General features: G+C 46.0%; 1 pseudogene; it reads right to left on the bottom strand.

Moving 5' to 3' along the window:
* Positions 1-2,585: 2,585 nt before the first annotated feature.
* LOC109489231 lies at positions 2,586-7,257 on the bottom strand (annotated as a pseudogene).
* Between the last annotated feature and the right edge of the window lie 977 nt (positions 7,258-8,234).

The raw sequence follows: 8,234 nt of genomic DNA, 5'->3' as shown, positions 1-8,234 counted from the left end.
TTTGTTCTATTGATCTGTTAGCTTATTGATTTACTTGCTCATTTTACAAATGTTTGTGAAGTACCTACTATGTGGAAGACAAATCCTATTCTTACTATAATATCTACTATTTTATGGTACATTTGGATTGATGGTAATGCAAGCAGTTCCTATTCAGCCCATATTTCTTATTTATCTTTTTTTTTTCTCTTGGTACTCATTTACCCTTCCAGATGAATTTTAGAATTACCTTTTCTAGTTTCAGTTAAAAAATTCTGTTGGAATTTCAAACTCAAGTTGCACTGGATTTATAGAGTAATTTGGAGGAAATTGACAACCTTACAAAGTATTCTTCCATTGTAAGAAAATCACATACATCTTTCCATTTACTCAAGTCTTCTAGTATGTTCCTGGTAAAATTTATTCCTACGTATTTCATAGTTGTAATTGCTGTTATGAATAAAATCATTTAAAAAAACATTTTAAAATTGGTTTTTGTTGATAAAAAAGAAAACTATTGATTTTTCTATATTTTTCTTTTAACTGGCCATTTTACTGGACTTCTGGTAAGATTTATAAGGCTTCAGTGGAATCTTTGACTTTTCTAAGCAGATAATAATATAATCTGTATGTAGAGATGATTTTGCTTTTTCCCAATGTCTATATCTCATTTTTTTATTAACTCTTTTGTTTTATCTGATTATTGCTTCTTTTTATTTACCTTTTTATAGCTCTATTGAAGAATAATTGACAATACAATAAACTACGCCTATTTAAAAAGTACTGTTTAAGTTTTCGTATATGAGTACACCTGTGAAACCATCACTGAGTCAAGATAATGAACATACCCATCACCCTCAAAAGTTTCCCTGTGTCACTTTTTAATCTGTTACTCCCACCCCTCTCCACCCCATCCCCTCATCTCTAGGTAACCATTGATGTGTTTATCTGTCACTATAGATTAGTTAGTTTGCATTTTCTAGATTTGATATCTCTATGGAATCAAACAGTGTAAATATCTGTTTTGTCTGCCTCCTTTGACTTTGCATAATCCTTTTGGGATTCATCTATGTTATTACGTGTATCAGTTGTTCATTGTTTTTTATTGCTGGGTAATAGTCATTTTTTTTTAAGATTTTATAATTCACTTTAGAGATAGATGGAGAGAGAGAGTGAGAGACTGAGAGAGACTGAGAGAGGGAGCATGAGCAGGGGGAGGAGCAGAGGGACAGAGACAAGCAGACTCTGTGCTGAGCACAGAGCCCACCCCCCCCCGCCCCCCGCCCACAGGGCTCCATCCCAGGACCTTGTGATCATGACCTGAGCTGAAACCAAGAGTCAGATGTTTAACTGACTGAGCCACCCAAGCGCCCCCATGTATGAACATGTTCTAATTTGTTTATTCATTCACTCTAAAAAAAATAAAGCTTATTTATTTAGTTTTTAGTAATTTCTACACCCAACATGGAGCGCAAACTCATGACCCCAAGATCAAGAGTCACATGTTTTTCCGACTGAGCCAGCCTCGTGCCCCTATTCATTCATTTTTTGATGGACATTTGGGTTTCCAGCTCTTGGCTATTACAAACAAAGTTTGCTACATACAAGTCTTTGTATGATTATATGCTTTCATTTCTCTTGGGGAAATAGTTTGTGGAGTAGACTAGCTGGTCATAGGGTAATGTCTGTTTAACCTTTTAAGATCCTGGCAAACTGATTTCCAAAGTGGTTGTACCATTTTACCTTTCCCCTGGCTGTGTATGAGAGCTCTGCTTGCTCCACATTCTCACCAACACTTAGTATTGTCATTAAAGAAAAGCTTTTTAGCTATTCTAATAGTGATATCTCATTGTAGTTTTAAGCTTAATTTCCCTAATGACTGATAATGAGCGTCTTCCTGCATGCTTATTTGCCATGCATAGATCTCCTTGTTGAAGTGTCTTTTCAAATCTTTCGCCCATTTAAAAAATTGGGTTGTTTGTTTTCTTATTGAGTTTTGAAACTTCTTTATATATTCTGAGTAAAAGCCTTTTGTTGATACAAATGCTTTGCAAATACTCTCTCCCTGTCTGTAGCTTGTCTTTTTGTTCCTTTAACAGTATCTTTGAGATAGCAAAAATCCTTAGTTCTGATGAAGTCCAATTTTTCAATTTTTTCTTTTATGGTGTTCTTATCTAAGAAATCTTTGCCTAACCCAAGATCACAAATATTGTCTCCTATGGTTTTTTCTAGAAATTTTATACTTTTAGGCTTATGTTTAGGTCTAGGATCCACTTTGTGTTAATTTTTGTATACAGCGTAAGTTATTTTGTTTTGAACATAGAGATTAATTTGCTCCAGGATGTTTGTTGAAAAGACTATCCTTGTCCCACTAGACTGCCTTTGCATCTTTGTTGAAAAGCAATTGACCATATATGCATGGGTCTATTTATAGACTTTCTATTCTCTTCCCCTTGGTCTATTCGTCTATCTTGATAGACAACAGGATACTTACTGCCTTGATTACTGCAGCTTACCAATAATCTTGAAATTAAGTAGTGCAAGTTCTTCAGCTTGTTTTTTTTTTAATTCCACAAATTAAATAACTTATTAACCCAGCATTTGTTCTAATGCTTCTTGTTGGTGGTTGCCATCTGTCCAGAGATTCTGTCCAGACCTCTCTGTCCCCAAGGTGTCAGTTTGTGGCCCCCATCTTGGTCCTTGTCTGTAACTTTCAGCCTCTCCGGGACTTGGAGGACCCTGTGGGTCACATTCTTGGAGCCTCGACTGAAGTGGCTGGGTGTGATACTATTTCTCTGATGTCCCCCACAGGTCTTGGTCAAGGGGCCGACCTGGTGCCTGAGAGATACAGGCACTGCTCTGTGGAAGTGAGTCATCCTAGAACCAGTTCTTATCACAGAGAACAAGCTCTTTGTGCTCAGGCAGCTTGACAGTGTCCATCCACTTAGGAAACTTCAGCTTCCCAAACTTTTTTTTTTTAAGATTTTATTTATTTATTCGACAGAGATAGAGACAGCCAAGCGAGAGAGGGAACACAAGCAGGGGGAGTGGGAGAGGAAGAAGCAGGCTCCTAGCGGAGGAGCCTGATGTGGCACTCGATCCCATAATGCCGGGATCACGCCCTGAGCCGAAGGCAGACGCTTAACCGCTGTGCCACCCAGGCGCCCCAGCTTCCCAAACTTTTTGAGGAAAGCTACTAGAGCTCTGATGAACCCCTGCTGGTTCATGTCTTTTACAGTAACTCCAGCCAGGGGTGGCTTCAGTGCTGCCACCCAGGGGAAAGTGCCCTTCAACTTCCCCCACCTTCTTTTTCAAAGTTGTTTTGGCTATCCTAAGTCCATTGCATTTCCATAAGAATTTTAGAATCAACTTTTCAATTTCTACAAAAAAAGGCTGCTGGGAATTTAACTGGGATTGTGTTGAATTTATTTGTCAGTTTGGGGAGAACTGACATCTTGACAATATTGAGTTTTCTGATCCATGAACATAGTATAGCTCCTCATTTACTGAGGTCTCTGAGCAAAGTTTTGTAGTTTCTAGTGTGTAGGTCTTGAATATTCTTTATCAGTCTTTTCCCTAAGTACTTAATATTTTTTGATGCTACTGGACATGATATTATATTTTTTATTTCCATTTCCTGTTGTTCATTGCCAGTATAGAAATACAATTGATTTGTATGTTGATCTCATCCTTAAAATCTTGCTAAACACAAATATTGTTCTAATAGCTATGCTTTAGATGCCCCAGATTTTCCACGTGGAAATCCATGCCATCTTGGATAGTTTTACTTCTTCCTTTCAATTCTGGATGCCCTTTGACCCTTGCCTGAGAACACTGGCTAGAACCTCAGCACAATGTTGAACAGGGATGATGAGAGTGACAATCTTCCTTGTTCCTGACATTAGCAGGAAATCTAGGGTTCTTTTATGAGAGATTCACACCTTTAGTGAATTCCTCTATGGAATTCCTCTTTTCTGTTGGGTTTTGCATTAGTATAATCTAACTTGCTTTAAAACTCCAGTATAATTTTTCCCTGTCATTTTAAAGGGGTTTTTGAGTATGGAGTAGTAAACATATGTGCTAAGGCAGACTTCTTTTTTTTTTTAAAGATTTTATTTATTTATTTGAGAGAGAAAGAGAGAGCACAAGTTGGGGGAGGCAGAGGGAAAGGGAGTAGCAGGCTTGATGCTGGGTTTGATGATGCGGGGCTCAAAGAGGGGCTTGAAGGAGCTGGATCCCAGGACCCTGGGATCATGCCCTGAGCCGAAGGCAGACGCTTAACGACTGAGCCACCCAGGCGCCCCTTGAGGTAGCCTTCTTGCATCAGAAGTCCCGAGTTAGGGTTTTGCCAGGCAAGTGTAACCACAAAAGACAGAGGGTAAGAAGTTAAGATGATTTGATAAAGCAGAGACTCTTGGGCTGAAAAAGGGAAGAGAATGAAGACGGAAGGGGGCTGACAGGTGGGAAAAATATCTCAGGGTCAATTGACCGGGGATTGCAGAACAGTTGTCTGGGTAACAGTTTAACAAAGGGAGCAGAAAGCAGGTTCAGAAAGGAAAATGCGAGCCCATATGGGTGGTGACAGTGTCCGAGATGGGAACAAGGGCTCGGGCAGAGGAGAACGAGGGCTGACACATGAAGGTTGTAGAATGGAGGGAGAGGCTGGGACTTTCAGAGTTGCCCAGGGTGCACTAGGAATTGGGAGGCCAAAAGGCTTCAACAAGTGAGAAACAGTGCTGGGAGGTCAGTGGACAACACTCAGGAGAGGGGGCTGGCACAGGTGGGTGGAGCAGGGGCTTTTGCAACAGTGGCAGAGTGATATTCTGGAAACAGCAATGGGGAGCTAGGAAGGACCTGGCCCCATCTCCTGACACGTTGGCACGGCCCCAAGAAGGGGCGATGAAAGCAGCAACGACCCAGGGGAGGTGCAAGAAAGAGTCTCTTCCCCCAATTCTTCTGCCTCTGGCTGCACTTGGGGATTGCAGTCGAGCCCGGGCTTACAGCCCAGGCACTGCAGGTAGAGAAGAGGAGGGGCTCTGGATTCCTTGGGCAAGTCACTTTGCTTTTCTGAGCCTCAGTTTTATCAGCTCTAAAATGGGATTTTAGGGGCGCCTGGGTGGCACAGTCGTTAAGCGTCTGCCTTCGGCTCAGGGTGTGATCCCAGCGTTCTGGGATCGAGCCCCACATCAGGCTCCTCTGCTAGGAGCCTGCTTCTTCCTTTCCCACTCCCCTTGCTTGTGTTCCCTCTCTCGTTGGCTGTCTCTCACTGTCAAATAAATAAATAAAATCTTTTTTAAAAATGGGATTTTACACCCACAGAGGATCAAATTAAATAAAATTATGTCCTAACTGCTTAAGAATGGCTCCAACTGTGATTCTTTTGTATTCGTAGAGTTAGAGGCTGATTTTCCTGTCCCTCTGTGAGGAACTCCCTGATTTTGACCAGAAACCCACCCACCCAGAGAAGCAAATCTGTCCATCCTCTTGAACGTGAACAGCTGGGGCTCTACTCCTCAGGGCTGCGTCAGGACCTCCAAAGAGTTCCCCGACCCTCAGGTTCTTATGATCCCCGAGAGTCTTGCATCAGGTTCAGGGCTGTACGGGGAGGGGAGGCTGGGGAGCTGGCAGTCTGCAACAGAACAAGGAGCGCGGGCGGGCTGTAGGTCCCGGGAAGAGAGGGAACAGGAAGCCAAGTGTGCGCCCATTGCAGCCCGCGGGGGGCAGGGGAGGAAGGGCTTCGATGGTGTCATGGGAGGTGGAGGAGGGCTGCTCACCTGGGAGGCTGGCCTCTCTCTGTGTTCCTCCTGTTGGCTAGATCCAGATGCAGAGAGCCCCAGAACCCAAACTCCTACAACCAGTAGGGAGGACTTAAGTGGGTGCGACTGTGGAGCGCTTTCTCTGTGCCTTTAGCCCGTTCTCCTCCTAACCCTCAGTATCCTCTTCGGGAGAGCAGGGGCTGGTTTCTGTTACCCGTTGCCTCCCAAAGGCTTCAAGAGGGTCCTGTTCCTTTTTTTTTTTTTAAAGATTTTATTTATTTATTCGACAGAGATAGAGACAGACAGCGAGAGAGGGAAGGAACACAAGCAGGGGGAGTGGGAGAGGAAGAAGCAGGCTCATAGCGGAGGAGCCTGATGCGGGGCTCGATCCCATAACACCGGGACCACGCGCTGAGCCGAAGGCAGACGCTTAACCACTGTGCCACCCAGGCGCCCCAAGAGGGTCCTGTTCCTAGTAGGTGCTCAGCGAATATTTGTTGAAGGTTGAATGAGGTTGGGTACTGTGCCAAGTGGCTTTTATCTGTGTGTTCTCTCCCTAACGCTCACCCACCCCCGGGCCCATTTTACAGATGAGGAAACTGGAGAAGAAGCTAAGTGCTCAGGGAGGAATAAGGCAGAGTGATTTGGTGGGAGAAGGTCTCTGGATCTGAATCCCACCTCTGTCACTAATTAGCTTTGTGGCCTTGGCAAGTCACGTAACGTCTCTGAGGTTCCGTTTGCTCCTCTGAGTGTGGCTTTCTCATAGGGTTGCTGTGGGGCCCTGGAGGCCTGGTCCAGCGTGGAGACTGAGAGAGGGGTGAGGCCTGAGTTATTTCTTTGAGAGGGAGCTTTGGCTCTCATCTGGGAGGTGACGAGAGATGAAGGGGATGGACTCTGGGGACAGACAGACCTGGATTCTTCCCCACTTATAAGCTGTGGGACCTTCGGGAAGGGACTTATACTTCCCTTTGCTTCTTGACTCCTGAAACCCAAACTTCAGTTTCCGTGTTGATCAAAAGTCTCAAAGCAGGCCTACGTCTCGGGCTTGCTGCAAGGGTGAAGTGAGGCAGTGCTGCCAAGTGCCCACAGTAGGTGCTTTGTAAACACAGCGTGCAGGAGTCTCCTCTACCAGCCTTTCCCACAGAATGGCTTGATGTGCAATCCCCACCCCGACCTCGGCCCCTTGGAGCTCACAGTCCTCTAACTCCTGCAAGGAATTCACTTCTCATGTTAGTCTCCCCTCCCCCAGTCAGGAGCGGTGCCCCTGCCAGCAAACCGGAGAATGACTTGGTCAGGGTAGCTGATGGCTCGAAGAGAATCCTCACTGGTTCCCTGCACCTCTGCGCCTCCCACCGTGACCCCTCCCTGCTGACAGCTGCATGTTCTTTCTGAATCCTGTAACTTAAAAGCCTCCATGGGCACCTGCACGTGAATCAGAAGCTTCCTCGCTGGGCAGTCATGGTAACAGCTCCTTCTCCAGGGCCACCCCACCCCTGCCCAGTCTCTCTTGCTGGGCCTCCATGGTTGGCCCTCTCCGCCCCAGAAACAATGGCTGAAGCACACCCCAAACACACCCCTTGGCAGGGAACACCCTCCGCATCTTCTTCTTCTTCTTTTTTAAGATTTTATTTATTTATTTATTTATTTATTTATTTATTTATTTATTTATTCGAGACAGAGTGAGAGAGAGAGAGTGTGCACACTTGAGCTGGGGGGAGGGGCAAAGGGAGAGGGAGGAGCAGGTTCCCCCCTGAGCAAGGAGCCCAATGAGGGACTCGATTCCAAGACCCTGGGATCATGACCTGAGCTGAAGGCAGATGCTTAACCGACTGAGCCACCCAGGCGCCCCAACACTCCGCATCTTCACCCAGGAAAGTTTTGCTCCCCTTTCAAGGCCCAGCTCAAATATCAGTCACCTCTTCCCTAAAGCTTTCCTAGACCCCTTTCCCCGCAGGACTAATTGCTCCCTCCTCAGTGCTCCACCCCCAGGCTAGCCCCGCACACCGCTCATAGGGCAGCGCGATGGTGTCCACAGATCACACAGCTGTTCTGCTTCTGCTCCCCTGGGAAGAGAGCAGATACTGCTGGTCTTTTGCCCAGCCCCGTCTAGGCTGCTGGACATGTGCCCTGTGCCCTTCAGGGTCCCCTGGGCGTGTTCGCCTCCCCCATCTGGGCTCTGAGCCCCAGAGGTAGCAGGTGTACCCCTCATCCGGCACGGAGGTTCTGGCTCCGCCCCACTTGGCTGTGTGCAAAGCTGTAGTACAGATGGGGATGTCGAAAATATCTGTGACATATTCCAAACTGGCCTACTTTCCTATCACGAGAGTCTGGGACTGAGACGGGCGAGGACACGTGAGATGGGAGTTTGGGACCTGTTCCCACCTCTGTCTTCCTCTCTCAGCTCAGCTGTTAGACAGGAGAGGGATTTGCAGCCTCGCCCCGCCGTCCCCACCCTGCTCTGCAGCTGCGTGGTTGGGGTGTTGGTGGGGAGGGTGGCAT

Source organism: Ailuropoda melanoleuca, chromosome 13, assembly GCF_002007445.2.
Source record: "Ailuropoda melanoleuca isolate Jingjing chromosome 13, ASM200744v2, whole genome shotgun sequence".
NCBI classification, from domain to species: domain Eukaryota; kingdom Metazoa; phylum Chordata; class Mammalia; order Carnivora; family Ursidae; genus Ailuropoda; species Ailuropoda melanoleuca.
Note: the sequence above shows the minus strand (reverse complement) of the source record. Positions and strands in the feature narration are given on the sequence as shown.